This window comes from Canis lupus, chromosome 9 (assembly GCF_048164855.1).
Source record: "Canis lupus baileyi chromosome 9, mCanLup2.hap1, whole genome shotgun sequence".
Taxonomy (NCBI): Eukaryota; Metazoa; Chordata; class Mammalia; order Carnivora; family Canidae; genus Canis; species Canis lupus.
The window spans coordinates 9,656,918-9,674,690 of NC_132846.1; the positions used below are offsets into that span (position 1 = coordinate 9,656,918).

The 17,773-nt window shown below is 37.0% G+C and overlaps 1 long non-coding RNA gene and 1 pseudogene across 1 annotated transcript in view; one reads left to right on the top strand and one right to left on the bottom strand.

The window, feature by feature from the left end:
* Nucleotides 1–17,773, bottom strand: part of LOC140639758 (uncharacterized) — a 106,997-nt gene that overhangs the window by 18,943 nt on the left and 70,281 nt on the right. The window lies entirely within an intron of this gene.
* Nucleotides 3,784–5,918, top strand: LOC140640601 (large ribosomal subunit protein eL8 pseudogene; annotated as a pseudogene).

The following is a 17,773-nucleotide window of genomic DNA, read 5'->3' on the forward strand; positions in this document are numbered from 1 at the left end:
ATAAATAAAAGTGCATTTCACAAAGCAACGCTAACAATTAGTTCAAATAGAAAATTTAAAGTTAGAAGACTACAGAGGACAAATACGTATCCTGTAATATTAAAGATAACCATTTAGTAAGTATTAAATTATAAAAATACAAGCCATACTAAAGTTACTCAAATGTGAACCATGGACTACATAGCAGTTATCAGTCATATATCATTATGTGATACATCTCACACCTATGTATTTTCAGTGCCTAACTGGAAATGACAAAACCTGACAAGAGTATTTTTGACACTACCTGACAAGAGTATTTTTAAAAAAAGACCTATTTATTTAGAGAGAGGGATGGGGAAGGGGTGGAGGGAGAGAATCTTTAAGCAGACTCTCTGCTGCGCATGAGAGGAGGGAGGTTGGGGGGGGCAGTACTTTATCTCACAACCCATGAGATCATACTAGAGCCAAAACCAAGAGTCAGACACTTAGCAAACTGAGCCACATAGGCACCCCTTGACAAGAGTCTTTTGTGTCCAGTAGAAAAGAACAGCAAGGCATGATAGAGACACAGTACCTGGAATGTGTGGTGATGACCAAGGATGCAACAGTCCTCAACAGTGGTGCCTAGTAGGCATCATGACACCCAGGAAAAACAAAAGTGGTTTCTAAGAAAGCAACACAACCCAGAACATATATTCAATATAAGCAACAAGACTGTTCACTGCATAACATATGGTCATCCAACCAACCTGTCAATGAAAAGATGTGAAGCATTCAGCAGGAGCTCCCAGAAATATTGAATTTAGAGGTAAGAGACTTTTGAAACCAGATGACACCCTACATGAGCCAAGGGAAATCTTGGTTATTATCATTAATATAAGCCCTCAGTAAGGCCTGAAGAAATAAATGATCCTGGTGGACTCTATAAGGGAAAAGCAGAAGGGAGAGAAGTTTATCCCAATCATCACCCAAGTCCTTGAGTATATAATCGTTGAATTTGTTATTAATAAAGAAGGAGAAGTAGCACCATCCTCCAATCTCTTCCTTGGTATCAGGACAAGAGGAGAAATGGCTTGGCAATAAAACTGATGTCGTGGCTCCTTTTGGATCATGATAGGGACATAGTTGGGCCATCACTTCTACTGTCTGTCCAGGGGAAGCTGAGGAGTTGTTTTAGGTCAATAGAACCTGAAACAGCAGATTGCACAGCAGACAGAGGAGACTACCTGGTGACCTTGGCAATCCTTTTATGTTGTTTCTCTCTTGTTTCTGTCTTCATAAATGAGAGTTTGTGCTTCACTAACCCATCTCTCCTAAAGCAGCACTGATTGCTCAATGCCCCAAGTGCAACTGTATTTCTTAGTGTAACAAAGTAGATGGATATCAAGAACTATCACATTTCTTTCAGTCATTAGGCAGGCAGAGTTTCTTAAAGAGAACCAATTTATTTTACTTTGTGAAACATTGGGAGTACGTAAATGTGCTGACACTTGATCTTTCCTGACTTAACATGTGAGTAACTATCAACCAATACTTTAAAACTCCCCTAGCCAACTGTAACATTACAAAATAAGCTCCATGAAGGCAGGGATTTTTGGTCTGCTTTGTGTAACGCTGTACCTGTGGGGCCTAAAATTGTGTTTGACACAGATTATATTTTCAACATTTTTAATTAATCAACACCAGTGACTTCGTTCAAGATAAGATGAATTAAGCACCACTAATAACTTAAAATGAGGACAGTGTATTTCAAATATCTGGGGAGAATAGTAGCAGGCATTCCAGGCTTAAGGAAAGGAATAGTTAAAATAAATCATGAGAAATAAAAAGTATGTGGGTCATTCAAATGAAAAGAAAAGATATCCCAGGTAGAAGCCAACAAAGTAATCTAAGTCCCTGGGGCTAAGAAACACACTGTGTGTACAAAGAAGAGCAAGTGATGCAGTGAATTCAAGGAATGGAACGTGAAAGAGAGAAAGCAGAATGAACATTGGAAAGACAGGTTATGGTTAAGGTTGATGTAAGGCAAATACAGAGACTCAAAGGGCAAGCCACAGGATATGGATTTTATGCTCTCGGAGTGGAAGAGCTGCTTTCTGCTCTGAATGTGAAAATCATATCTGACTCCTGGAAAAATTAATCAAGCAGCAGTCCAGATTGGTGAGGATAGAACTGAAGACAAAATGCACAATAGAAAGGCGGGTCATACTCTTCCTGAACAATCTAAAAAACAACACCTGACAGCAAGGAGTGGCCTCCTCCAGTCAAATCTATCTAACATGAATTCGTATAACTTACTTCAGATGGGCAGTAAGAATAAAGGCAAAAATGCTATAAAACCAAGAATTGTGGTTTTCTTAGATCTGTCAAAAATTGATTTTTTTCTTATTCTTAAAGGCCTTTAGGCACCAACTGTAAAATAGTAAAACCAAAGAGTAAAAATAGCTTTCAGTACAAAAGGTAGGAACACAAAGAGAAAGGAGAAGCCCAATGGCAATAGACTGCAATGATATGAGAAAGGTGTGTTTGGCAGAAAGAGCAAAAAGCAGGTGGGAGATGAGAAAACACTGAGATGTGACACCCAGAAGTGTATTCTGCAGGACATGATCCATGATACACTGCAAAATCCATAGGATGCATATATTACAAAAAGAGAGAGTTAGGGAAAAAATGAAATTCAGCTTTAAGAATTTATACAAAGGGCAGTACAGCCCTAGTGATTGATTATCCAAATCCCAAGCAAATAGGAGTATTAGTCTGTCATCCCCCTGCAATGCCCAGGAAGAAACCACAGGGTCCAAAACACTCAGGGCACAAAAGCAGAAATAAAATTTTGACCTAGCAACGTTTGGATAGAGCCAAGACTAAAAGTCAAGTGAGATGAGGTTAGATGGAAAAACTAAACTCACTTTTGTAAAGTATGCACACCAATTCGTAATGCCTGATTTAAATACAAAGTAACTCTTGAGCACAATTTTATCTCATGCTATTCATTTTTGTTAGAAATTTCAATTGCATTGTTTTGCCATTTTCTAAGAATCATTAATTATCATTAAAGGAAAAATGTCTAAATCTGGTCATGCTCCACCAAATATCTTTTCATTTGAACAGGTGGTCAGGTGGTAACATTGGATATACACAATTGGGTCTCTAGGCTTTAGAGAGAAAGGAATGAGAAGAGTGAATATCTGATTGGCCTGAGAGAGGATGGCAACATGAAATGCACATGTTATATGTTGAGCTCTTCCTTTCATATGTGAAAAGATTGGACATTATTCTGTCCCTTCTTTACCCAACACATGCAGAGAGTTTGACCATGATCTCTAATCCATTCCCTGATGGTGCTCATGCATTGCTGTACTTCTTTTGTTTAAGATTTTATATATTTATGCACAAGAGACACACAGAGAGAGAGGCAGAGACATAGGAAGAGGGAGAAGCAGGCTCCATGCAGGAAGCCTGATGTGGGACTCAATCCCAGGACCCTGGGATCACACCCTGAACCGAAGGCAGACGCTCAACCGCTGAGCCACCCAGGCATCCCTGCTGTACTTATTTTTAAGATTGAATCCTTAAAGGATAGGAAGCAGCATGTCATTGATCCACGTCATATACAGCAGCCTGAAAATTGCTCTTTCCTGTTGTGAACCAAGCATCTATGAGTGGAAATGAGTCAAGGGACATCACTATTTTTTAGTCATAGAAGGAGAGCAGAACATGAGAAAGCTACAGAGAAGGGGACACAGGCTTTTACCCAAAGACAGAGCAGAACATATAATTCACTGGAGGCTATAAGAACCAATGGGTAGGAGGGAGATGTTCTCCGGGAAGAACTAGGAGGAGGAGGACAACCAAAAGGCTGTTTTCTGAAAAAGAAGTTGAGCTAATCTGAAAAGGATTGCATTTTAAGCCACTAATTGACTTAAATGGATAAGTTGAATCCTTTCACACACATTCACATATCTTGCCCCACTCCTGAAAGAAATGAACTAACACATACACGGGTTGTCAAATCAAACAAACAGATCAGTCATATCCAGTAGCATACTTTATGAAATAATTTCGAGTAGACATGAAATCAAGAGGTTCGGATAAGATAAACAGAAGTCTGAATCATCAAAGGCAGCTCCTCAGGTCTTTCCTTCCCATCTAGAACAAAATTAAGGAGGTTTGGGGAGGGCCTCACAGAGCAGAAAGTGTTTAGGTTATAAAACATGTCTGTTTTACACTCCAGAGTGTTGAAAGCCTTTGTGAAGTTCTCCAGGAAGCTAGGCCTTAACCTCTGGGTTTTACTTGCTATGGATAATCTTCACCTAAGGGCAATCTGCTAAGGGCATATCAGGGATAAAAATACATCAGTATATTTATTCAAAAGTCCATTTGAGATTAGACTGAGCCACCCAATTCTTTCCACTTCCCCATAAGATCTCTCTCTCCATATCCAAGCAGGACAGATTGCAGGTCAGCTGCTCTAACCCCCCTCCATGCAGTAAGTGGAACTCTTATAGAAGAACAAGAGTAAAGAAAGTTTTATTCCTGCACCTATGTGTCATTGATTCCAATTTCCTGTGATCTAACTAGTTCAATTTTGGCCATGATCTGTCTTCTCATTTAAATGCTATTTTGCCATTTTTTTCATGAGTCAGCAGCTCCTCTACAGAGTCTTCTTTCCATAAAATCTTTCCATAAAAATCCTATTGCCTATCACTTTGAGTTCATATTTTGGAAATCTTAATAAGGTCCTTACATTTGGAAGGAATATTCAAACTGACTTCAAGATAGAGTATATTTAGCACATAAAACTTCAGTAACTAAAAAAATAAAAAATAAAAAATAAAACTTCAGTAACTATTTTTTCGAGTTAAAAAACATTGTCCTGGGCACCTGGGTGGCTCTGTTGGTTAAGCATCTATCTGCCTTTGGCTCAGGTCATGATCCCAGGGTCCTGAGATCAAATCCCACACGTCAGGCTACCTGCTCAGTGGGGAGCCAGCTTCTCTTTCTGCCCTTCCCCTTGCTCACGATCTCTCTCTTTCTCAAATAAATTAATTAATTAAATGTTTTAAATGTACAGAAAAAGGTCAAATATATTCTATTAAGAATAGAAAAGTCCCTCTCTCCTCCAGCAAGCCAAGATGCTGCAAGGGAAGAAGGCAAAGGGGAGAAGGTGGCCCCAGACCCTGCTGTTGTGAAGAAGCAGGAGGCCAAGAGGATGGTCAATTCCCTATTTGAGAAACAGCCCAAGAATTTTGGCATTGGAAAAGACATCCAGGCCAAAAGGGACGCCAATTGCTTTGTCAAATGGCCTGGCTACATCTGGCTGCAGCAGCTAAGGGCTATTCTCTAGAAACATCTTAGAAGTGCCTCCTACATTTAACCAGTTCACCCAGGACTTGGACCACCAAACAGCTACTCAACTGTTTAAGCTAGCCCACAAGTACAGACCAGAGACAAAGCAAGAGAAGCAGCAGAGATTGTTGACCTTAGATGAGAAGAAAGCTGCAGGCAAAGGGGATGCCCCCACTAAGAGGCCACCTTTCCTTCGAGCTGGGGTTAACACTGTCACCACCTTGGTGGAAAACCAGAAGGCTCAGCTGGTAGTGATAGCACATGATGTGGATCCCATTGAGCTGGTTGTCTTCCTGCCTGCCCTGTGTCATAAGTTGGGGGTTCCCTGCTGCATTATCAAGGGGAAGGCCAAGCTAAGGCATCTGGTCCACAGGAAGACCTGCATCGTTGTCACCTTCACACAGGTTAACTGGGAAGACAAGAGAGCTCTGGCTAAGCTGGTTGAAGCCATCAGGACCAATTACAATGACAGGTATGACAAGATCCACTGCCACTAGGGAGGCAATGTCCTGGGTCCAAAGTGGGTGGCTCGCATTGCCAAACTGCAAAGAGCAAAGGCTAAAGAACCGGCCACCAAACTGGGCTGAGTGGACGCTGTTGAATTTTCTGTACATAAAAGTAATAAAATGTTCTCCTCAAAAAAAAAAAAAAGAATAGAAAAGTCACCCTAAAATGTGTTATGAAAACATTTTCAATGCAACACAGAAAGTGGGCAGTTCTTTTTGTCCAAATACATGGGATGCATTTAATACTAAAAGTATTCTGAGAATGCCCTCAGTCAGAGTCTTGCTAAAATTAAGTAAGGGATGTTCATAAGCAAGCAAACAGGTATATGGTCCAAAAGTGACGTAGCATAGCTAAAGTCTTCTTAGTTAAAATCTACTCAAGGCATTGCATTTTTTCTGGCAATAATTGGAATAGATGTTTTTTCTTGCCCTGAAAGAGTTTGTTGTTTCTTGAGTAGCATCCCTTACACAATTCTGCATTGTAACATGACAACACTGCAGTGTAGCCCACTTGGTTATTTCCCACATTTCAAAAGAAACTCCTAGCTCTGAACTGTTTTTTTAACCAATTTTTGACCTTCTTTTTTTAAATGGTTTTATTGGTTTGAGTGACTAACGATTAATAAATACTTTTTTAGGTTGAATGCCGTTTGGAAATATATTAGAATTGACTGCTTTTTACCTGAATATTTGGACTTAGATAAGATAGTATGATGTTGGGATTTTCTTCAAAATAATCTGGAGTGACAAACATTATATGTTCTCATTCATGTGGGGAATATAAATAATAGTGAAAGGGAATATAAGGGAAGGGAGAAGAAATGTGTGGGAAATACCATAAAGGCAGACAGAACGTAAAGACTGCTAACTCTGGGAAACGAACTAGGGGTGGTAGAAGGGGAGGAGGGCGGGGGGCGGGAGTGAATGGGTGACGGGCACTGGGGGTTATTCTGTATGTTGGTAAATTGAACACCAATAAAAAATAAATTTAAAAAAAATCTGGAGTGATAACCTCATCACAAAAGATCTGAAATGAGCTGATCAATATTTTAAGCTAGCTTATGAGTACTTAAAATTCATAATATTTTCCTCTACTTCCAAATTTTATGCTGGATTTCTTTGGTAACAAAAGTTTTGAAATATCTTAATGGACTAGGAAATCTCATCAGGCTACTCTCTTATATTGTAATATCTTCATTCTACTCACTGGGAGAGAGGACTTCACCATTTATTGCCAAGAAGTTTCTTTCTTGGGATGCCTGGGTGGCTCAGTGGTTGAGTGTCTGCCTTTGTCTCAGGGTGTGATCCTGGAGTCCCGGGATCGAGTCCCACATTGGGCTCCCTGCAGGGATCCTTCTCTCTCTGCCTGTGTCTCTGCCTCTCTCTCTCTCTATTTCTCTGTGAATAAATAAATAAAATCTTTTTAAAAATTTTTCTTTCTTAGCCCTGAATTAATACTGTAAGTAAAAAATATTTGGCAAGCTATTCATCTTGTTATCTGTGATGATTTGGCTTTCTGTCCCATCCCTCTGAGTCTCTCAATGCTGGCTTAAAAAAAAAAAAAAAAAAAAAAAAAAAGTTAATTCCCAGAATACCTCAGGAGAGAGAGTCAGATATTCCACTTTTGTTATTACTTTAGAAGAGCTTTAAAAACTTGTTCAAGGTCACAAGCAATTTGCTATAAAAATCAACCCAGAAACCCTAAACTACGTGGTGCTGAAACGAGTTCTAATTACTGGTAGTTGTCTGGGTCGAGAGTAACCTTGGATTGTTGCTTTGATTGAGATTAATTTAGATTATAGACAGGCCTGTACTTTTCTGCTAAGTCTTCTCTTCTCTGAGAGTCATTGGTAGTTACGCACTAATTCAAATGAATCATCTCCAAATTTAAATCAAAAATGTGTTTGGCAATAAACTACAGGCTTTTTGGATCCAAGCAGAAGCTTTCTAGCAGTGCTCTCAATCAGTCATAGGTTTATGAGTCATATCAGTCATCGTGAGTAAGGACTGTCAGTATCACCAACATGGACCTTGGCTGAATAATCACTGTTATGCACCCTAGTGAGGTAAGTTATAGTAGTTAATGAGATTTATGTTGTCATATCCATAAGAACAGTGAAGTTCTTATGATTATTTTTAGAGCAGATGGGGAGAGTATTTCCTGTTCTGAGAGCTATAATCCTTCTCTAATAAATAAGCAACTAAATATTTTGAGTCTATACATTAAGCTTTGACAGCAATATGTTTCAGAATTGGTACCAAGGATATTTCATTAAAATAGATTTCCCAGGAAACAAAATGCCAATGCATTGCCCTGAAGAAAATGTTGACATACAAAATGTGTTTCTATTTCCTTATTTGCCATTAATTAGTAAACTATAGTATAGAACTTTTTAAGAATATTATATTTATTTGAGAGAGAGAGCATGCACATAAGCACAAGGGAGGAAGAGAGAGAGAGGGAGAAGCGGGCTCTCTGTTCAGCAGAGCTCAATCCCAGGACCCCAGGGTCACAACCTGAGACAAAGGCAGATGCTTAAATGACTGAGCCACCCAGGCACCCAGTATAGAAACTTTAAAGTTTCACGAAGGCCTGTTAATATTATGAAATTATTTCATACATGGCCCTGAAAAGGGGAAATGATAATTATTTCCAATTAAATGGCCTGTTTTTAATTGCCATGTAACAAATTACCACAGAGTCTTATGACAGCCCCCATTTATTGGCTTACAGTTCTATAGGACAGAAGTCCAGCACAGCATGGTTAGGTTCTCTGCTCAAAATATCACAAGGCTGAAATCAAGGTATAAGCCAAGCTGAGTTCTTCTTAGGAGGATCTGGAAAAAAGCCAATTCCATACTCAGTCTTGGAATGAGTAGAGTTCTCCTTCTTGCTAAAGTAGGGCTGAGGTCTTGTTTCCTTGCTTGCTATCAGCCAGAATGAACACTCTCCACTCCTGAAGGCTGCCTACATTTTTTGTCATGCAGCTTTCTTCATCTTCAGTTCAGAAATAGCATGTCAAATCTTTCTCTTTTTTTTTTAAGATTTTATTTATTTATTCATAAGACACACACACAGAGAGAGAGAGAGAGAGAGAGAGAGAGAGAGAGAGAGGCAGAGACACAGGCAGAGAGAGAAGCAGGCTCCATGCAGGGAGCCCGATGTGGGACTCGATCCTGAGACACCCCAGGATCACACCCTGGGCCAAAGGCAGTTGCTCAACCACTGAGCCACCCAGGCATCCCTCAAATCTTTCTCATGCTTTGTGTCTCTGAATTCCATGACCAGCCAGAGAAAATCCCTGCTTTTAAAGAGCCCATTAGATTAAATATGCCCCACCTGGATAATCTCCCTATCCTAAGGTCAACGAATTTGGGACCTTAACTGCATCTATACATACCTCAACAGCAATATCTAGATTATTGTTTAATTAAATGGCTAGGAAAAGATATGTGTGAACCTGGGGCCAGAATCCTAAGGAGATTTTGAATATACCCATTCCAAATGGTATAGTATAAAATGAAACTTTACTGCCTTCAAATATTTATAACAAATCAGACAAATGACCATCTTCAAATTCCCTTATATACCTTGTGTCTTAGTCCATTTGGACTGCTATAAAGGAGTACCACACACACACACACACACACACACACACACACACAAAAGAGTACCACAGACTGGGAAGCTTATAAACAACAGGAACTTATTTCTCACAGTTCTGGAGGGTGGGACATCCAAGATCAAGACAGATTTGGTGTCTGCAGCGAGCCCCCACCTGGCTTACAGACAGCTACTTCTTGTTATAGTCACACCTGGTGGAAGAGGCAAGGGAGCTTTATGGGGTCTTTTTTATGAAGGCACTAATCCTGCCCATGAAGTCTCCACTCTCATGACCTAATCAACTCCCAAAGGTCTCATCTCAAAATACCACCACATTTGGTGTTAGGGTTTAACATGTGAATTTGGGGAGATATGGTATTCAATTTTAATGACATGCAGATGGCCATCAGACATATAGAAAAATGCTCAAATTACTAATCTTCATGGAGATGCAAAACAAAACCATAATAGGATAGTGCTTCACACCCGTCAGAATGGCTAGTATCAAAAAAACAAGAAATAACAAATATTGGTGAGGAGGTGTAGAAAAGGGAAACTTTGTGCTTTGTTGGTGGGAATGCAAATTAGTACAGCCACCATGGAAAACAGTATGGAGGTTCTTCAAAAATTTAAAAATAGAAACATCATACAATTCAGTAATTCCACTACTGGGTATTTTACCCAAAGAAAACACTAATACAAAAAGAGACATGCATCCCTACGTTCATTTATTGCAGTATTATTAACAATAGCCAAGATATGGAAGCAACTTAAGCGTCCATATGGATAAAGAAAATGTGTACACACACACAGCATGGAATATTACTCAGCCACAGAAAATGAGATCTTGCCATTTGTGACAACGTGGATGAACTTAACAGGCATTATGCTAAGTGAAATAAATGAGGCAGAGAAAGACAAATACCATATGTGGTATTTCACTTATATGTGGAATCTAAAAAACAAATAAATGAACAAACAAACAAAACTCAGAAACAGAATCATAAATTGAGCGAGTAAACTGGTGATTTCCACAGGAGAAGGGTTTGCAGGGATGGGTGAAATAGATGAAGATGACCAAGAGGCACAAACTTGCAGTTGTGCAATAAGTCACAATGATGAAAAGTACAGCTTAGGTACATAGTCAAGAATATCATAATGATGTTATATGTGACAGATGGTAGCTAGACTTATGGTGAGCATAGTATAATGTATAGAATTGTTGAACCACTATGAACGCCTGAAACTAATGTTGTATGTCAACTATATTTCAATAAAAAAGAAAAAAAATATCAAACAATAAATAAAAGTAAAACAAAAATTCTGATGCATGACTTGTGTGTATATATTAACAGGTGCTATTAACAGGTGCATGTCTCTGCATGTCATTAAAAAATGTATATTCAGGTCCTCTGCCCATTTGTAATCTGATTTTTCTAGTATCGAATTGTATGAGATGTTTAATATATTTTAGATATTAAGTCTTTTTTTAATATAACATTTTGAATATCTTCTCCCATTAGTAGATTGCCTTTTTGTTTTGTTGATGCTTTCCCTCATCATGTAAAGGCTCTCTTATTTAGGTATAGTCCCAATAGTTTATTTTTGCTTTTGTTTCTCTTGTCTTGAGGGGACATGGCTAGAAAAATGTTGTGAAGGCCAATGTCAAAGAAATTACTGTCTATGTTTTCTTTTAGTAGTTTTATGGTTTCAGGTCTGTGGTTTTCTTTTTCTTTTTCTTTTTTAGTTACCTGTTTATTTTCAGTTGGCCATATATAATAGTTTCCACCTCTGTAACATAGACCCAAATTTAGCAATGCATTGTTTTATCCATGTACTGATAGATCTAGGTTAACGCATGTACACTTATGTCCTAGCCCAATGGCCTCTAATCAATTTTGCAGATTGTCAGTACAACTGTTTATGACAAATGGTACTATACATAATAAACACAGAACAGAGCAAATCAAATTTGACTACTATACTAGTCTATCGAGTACCATCTGTAGATAAAGGCAATGGTAATGATCGTCTAGATCTCTATCATGTTACCACTTTGTTTTTCATAGGCATTTAGAGCTTCCTCCTAAAATAGATTAAAAGCCAAGCATTGTCTGATTGGTCTATCAGGTAAAGCATTATCAGTCTTCTCACTAAACCTGGTAAGAATTAATTTTTCTTTCTTAAAAAAAAATCAGGTCAACTCAAGGTTTGTCATGATTCAGAGTCTTTGACTCATCAAAGTGAATTGAAAAGTAATCAGATTTTAGAACCATCATTCTTATAGTATTAATATCAATTACTGACAAGTATAGTCATAGTAATACCTGAGATGAAATAGTATACTGTCGTAAAAACCATTGCCTATAAGGAATAATGTAGTTTCCAACAACAAGTTTTGTTGCTTTTTAACCAGGTCCAAAGGAAATAAGTCTCCTTAAAAAAACAATATTGTAAAATACATACATATATATATGTGTATATATATATATATTTGTTTTGGAAATATATATATAGTTATTTTACTAATTTCTAGGTTTGTTTTGGAAATATATATATATATAGTTATTTCATAATACTGTGTGTATTAGCATTTGATCATGAGGCATGGTAGACAGAACTCATTGAGGAGCTAGGCCAGAAAAAAGTAAACTGTGATGTTCAGACAAGAAACTAAAATCAAATACAATGTTGATTATTTGAAATGAATTTGGAATTCAGATCTCTATCCAAGATAGAATACTCAGGATACCAAAGCCATTGTGTCAGAATCTGAGCAAAAAAGGCTGAGCAAATACCTAGTCAGAAATAGAGTTTGCATACCAGTAAAACCTTAGAATTGAGGGACCTCGATTGGCTATAAAATGAATAATATGACAAAAACACGAACCATATTATTCATAAATCCTTCAATGTCTCCCCCTTGTACTTAGTATTCCAAATCCAAATTTCTTACTGTATCCTTCATGATTTGGTTAGAAGAACAGGAATTCACTCTATGAATTCTTCCCTGTGAGGGTTTAATTTAGATATTAGGGGTTTTGTACAACTATAAGAGCTTGAGCAACAAGGGTCAAGGGAGCTGCTGTTGAAGCATGATATTCTCAAGAATCTTTGTTGATTACTATGAATAAAATACATTTGATTTTTAATATCATACATCTTGAGACATTCCTAAACATGTTATTTACTTCTAGTTATTTTGGGGATTTTCCATTTATAGCAACATTTCTGACAATAAAGACACTTTTATTTCTTCCATTCCAGCATAAATGCCTTTAGCCATCCTTTTCTCAATATTCTTTGCCTTGTGAGTCAGCCAACTTTTTCTACAAAGGGTCAAGTACTTAATAGTTTAGGTTTAGCCAGTTGCACATTATCTATCACAACTACTCAACTCTATTGTATCAAAAAGCAGCTATAAACAATATGCAAAGAAAAGGGATCAATTGAGATACAAAAAAAGAAAAAGAAAGAAAGAAAGAAAGAAAGAAAGAAAGAAAGAAAGAAAGAAAGAAAAGAAGAAGAAGAAGAAGAAGAAGAAGAAGAAGAAGAAGAAGAAAAAGAAAGAAAGAAAGAAAGAAAGAAAGAAAGAAAGAAAGAAAGAAAGAAAGAAAGACAGTAGCAGACCATATAGGGTTCATGGGATATAGTTAACTGACGCCTGACCTATTGTGCTGACTAAAACCTCTTTAAATGCTGAATAAAAGCGGAAAGAATGAACATCCTTGTTCCTAATCTTAGAAGGAAAAAAGTTTAGTCTTTCCCCATTAAATACGATGTTATTTGTAGTTTTTTTGCAGATCCCCTGTACCTGGTTTAGGAAATACCCTTTTATTGGAAGTTTGCTGAGAGTATTTATTTAAATGGTAGTTAGATTTTGTCACTCTTTTTGTTGTGTCTTATGAGATGACAATATAATTTTTCCCCTTTATTCTATTAATAAAGTGAATGAGTTGTAATGTAAAGTTTGTAAAAAAAAAACTGTTATTTTTTTCTTTAAATATTTGATATAATTCACTAGTGAAGCTGTCTGGGCCTGGGATTTTATTTGTATGAATATTTTTCACTACTAAGTCCATTTTTACTCATTATGTATCTATTCAGATTTTCTATTTCTTCTTGACTTAGAATTTTACTAATTTCTAGGTTAGGAAATTTTTGCATTTCATCAAAGTCCATAAACACATTTATAGTTTTCTAATTCATTTAACTTCCATAAGTTTGTGGTGCCCCTCTTTTTTTTTCCTCACTAAACTTATTTTAATGGGTCTCAAAATTCTGTGATAGTTCTTTTTTTTTTTTTTTTTTTTTTGGTCAAGTTGCTTCCATTAAAAAAGTAGTTATTTTAAAAACTAATTACTTAGAACTGCCACACACACACACACACACACACACACACACACAAACACAAATCGTCCAAAAACATTCTCCTTTCCTTTTGAAGGTTTTATGTTGCCCTCTCTTTCATTCCTGATTTTGTTAGTTCATGTCTTAGTCATTTATGTTCTTGGTCACTCTAGTTAAAGTTTCCCAGTTTTGTTTTTCTCTCCATTACCAATTTTGACTTTATTGAATATCTCTATTGATTGCATGTTCTATTTAATTGTTCTATTACATTCTGGTCTGTATTATTTCATTCCTTCTGCTTGCTTTGAGTAGAGTTGATCTTTATCTAGTTTGTTAAGGTACAAGTTTAGATTATTGATTTTAGAATTTTTGTCTTTTTTTTTAAGATTTTATTTATTTATTCATGACAGACAGAGAGAAGCAGAGACACAGGCAGAGGGAGAAGCAGACTCCATGGAAGAAGGGATGCAGAACTCCATCCCAGGACTCCAGGATCACACCCTGACAGTGAAGGCAGATGCTCAACCACTGAGCCACCCAGGCATCCCTGTCTTTTTTAATATTGGTGTCTAAAGCTGCAAATTTTCCTCTAAACACTGATTTAAATCCATTTGCCAAGTTTTTTATGTTGTGTTTCACTTTTGTTCAGATAAAAATATTTTAAATTTATCTTGTCTTTCAATCTTTGATTCAGAAGTTACTTAGAAATGTGTGTAATTTTGAAATATTTGTCAATTTCCTCAATTTTTTCTTTTTTTGATTTCTAATTTGACTCAAATGTGTTCATTTGACCTAATACCTTTTAATTTATTGAGATTTGTTTTATGGTCCAACATATGATCTATTTTTAAAATCTTTCCATATGTATTTTAAAAGAATGTTTACTCTCCTGTCATTATGCAGAGTGATGATATCAATTTGAATTAGGTAAAGTTGATTGATAGACTTGATCAGATCTACTGTATCCTTTCCAATTTTCTGCTCAGTTGTTCTATTAATTTTTCAGATTTAAGAATTAAATTCTCCAATGATTTCTTGAATTGTCTATCCTTTCAATTTTTTCTGGTTTTGCTTTACTTATTTTGTATCTGTTTTTAAGTGTGTACACATTTATAATTGCTATATATTCATGATGTATTGATCTTTTTATGATTAGGTAAAATCTCTTTATAATATATAATATTCTTGGCTTAATATCTATTTTGTCTGATATAAAAATACCACAGATATCCTGTGGTTACTTTTTACATGATACATTTTTTTCTGTTCTTTTATTTTCTACCTACTTCTGTCTTGAATATATACTGTGTCTCTTCTAGAGAGCAGATAGTTGAATTTTGATTTATTTATCCAATCTGATGATCTCTGCCTTTTGATATGAGATCCTCTAAGTAAATTTTTACTTATTGTAGTCTTCAAATCAAGAATTTCCATTTGGTTTCTCTTTTTATAATTTTTAATCTCTTTATCAAGATCTCTATTTACTCAGCAAGTGTCATCATGTTGTTCTTTCAGTCTTTAAACTTGTTTGCCTTAATTCTTTGAACATAATTATAATAGCTCCTTTGAAATCTTTATTTTCTAAATTTCAACATCTGGGCTAACTCACAGTCCCTAATTGCTTCTTTTTTCCTGATTACGGTTACACTTTCTTGTTTCTTTTCCTTTCTCATAACTTTTGATTTAAACTAGCATTTTAAATACTGTCATATATTGTAAACAGTCTAGATTCTGATAACCCTCCCAAGGGTTGTAGTTGTTGTTGTTTGTTTATTTGTTTGCATCACAAACATGCTATGAAGGCACACACATGAGTTGTGTCTCTCCACGATGTCAGCTTTATTCAATCATAAAGCAAGGTTAGCATAACATAATTTTAAAGCAATTTCAGGATTCCAAACTCAATGATATTTCATTACATGTTAACTTGGCTTCTTACACATCACACAAAGCAAAGCCCAATACAAAATCATACAATAAGGGGTACCTGGCTGGCTCAGTTGAAGGAGCATATATGCCTCTTGATCCCAGGAGTCAGGAGTTTGAGCCCTGTTTTGGAGGTAGAGATGCTTAAATAATTTTTTAAAGATTTATTTATTTATTCATGAGAGACACAGAGAGAGAGGCAGAGATATAAGCAGAGGGAGAATCAGGCTCCTCAGAGGGAGGCTGATGCAGGACTCGATCCCAGATCCCGGGATCACATCCTGGGATGAAGGCAAATGCTCAACCGCTGAGCCACCCAGGCATCCCTTAAATGAATTTTTAAAAAGTCACATAAGATATAACAAGGGATAGGAAGTTTTTGTTTTATTTTATTTTATTTTATTTAAATTCAAGTTAGTTAACATATAGTTTATTATTAGTTTCAGAGATAGAGTTCAGTGATTCATCAGTTGCATATAACACCCAGAGCTCACTACATCTCCTTAATTTCCATCACCCAATCACCCCACCCCCACCGACCTCCCCTCCAGTAACCTTCAGTTTGTTTCCCAGAATTAAGAGTCCCTTAAGGTTTGTCTCCCTCTCTGATTTCTTATTTTATTTTTCCCTCCATGGGTAGGAAGCTGATGCACCAAATGCAAAGTCAGTCTGCAAGCATACAATTGAGATGAGGCCTTGGTGCCCTTGAGATCAGTTTTCATGCCGCTCATTATGTTCAAGTAGTGGAGAATCTCTGTTATATTCAGAGATCAATTGGGCAGGTCCTTCAGAAGGAATTGCCCTTTTGATGTGGCCAGATGAAAGGGTCAGCATCTGGAAAGTCTGACAATTTGCTGCAAAAAAGGAGTTTAGCCAGTCTTGGGACTTTGGAGATCTCTCTGGTTCTGCTGGTTGTTTCGGATGCCATCAATCTTCACTGATTTCAGCGATATCTAGTCTTGGCTGTAATGCCATTGGTTGCTTGCATCACTACCTGACATAAGTCACTGCTTGACACCAGCGACTCCACTTTGCTTTCCACAGTTTGTTTGGTTGTTTAGTAATCTGCCTGGATTAAATCTGTGGAATATGTCTCACTTATAGAACATCACTGCTGATGTCTCTACTTGGGGAGTTTTTTAAATTCTTGTTTTAATTTTTAAGATTAGCTTTCTAGGGACTGGTTCTATAGATAAAATTATGGTCATCCAGTTATTGGCCATAGGTTATGCACAAACACCTTAATCCAAAAACGGCTTCTACCCTCTGCCCAAGGATCTCTGTACAGGTTGGGGAGTACATTAAAAGTTCAGCATGTTTCAGGTATGCTCCTGGTTTTACTTTCCATCAGGCCCTTTTATATACTATCTGTGCATGAACACAGTCTCTCAGACCACCTCTGATTTGTTAAAACTCTGGAATCTTTTCAATCTCCCATGAACATTTACATGGACCTCCAGTTAGCCACGGATATGTAGAAAGTTTATCAAGCCCTCCTGTGTTTTCCTCATTTCCTGGATGTTTTTGTTAATTTCTATCTAGGTCATTGTCTACTGCTTGCTGGCAGCCAGAGTGACAACCTCAGACTAGCTGAGATGTTGGCTGTCCCTGGTGACTTGCCATCAAGATGTCTACTTTTACTGACACTGCTGAACAGGGTTTTCCCCTCCCACTCCAAATCAAGAAACTCCTCCAAAAGTAAAACTTCTGATGTTTCTAGTCTTCCTGCCCTGGTAGGATAAAAGGAAACATCCAAACTGGGATGCAAGGGAATAGCCATAGGCAAGAATGTCACTGATTCCCACTAATCTTAACCGAAGTTCAGTAATTTTTTATGAATTAACACTTCTCATTTTGTTGCATGACTTTGGTAGATTTCCAAAGTTCTAAAATTGTTGTTTCTGAAATATGTGCAGTTTTATGGTTGCTTTTTGAGGAAAGAATTTTCTGACCCCTTTATGATGCCAAACCAAAAGTTTCACCTCATGAGGGACTTTTTTTACCTAAGGTCAAAAGCTCTCTTATCTCCATATTACTTTTCAGCAAAGTACTGCCA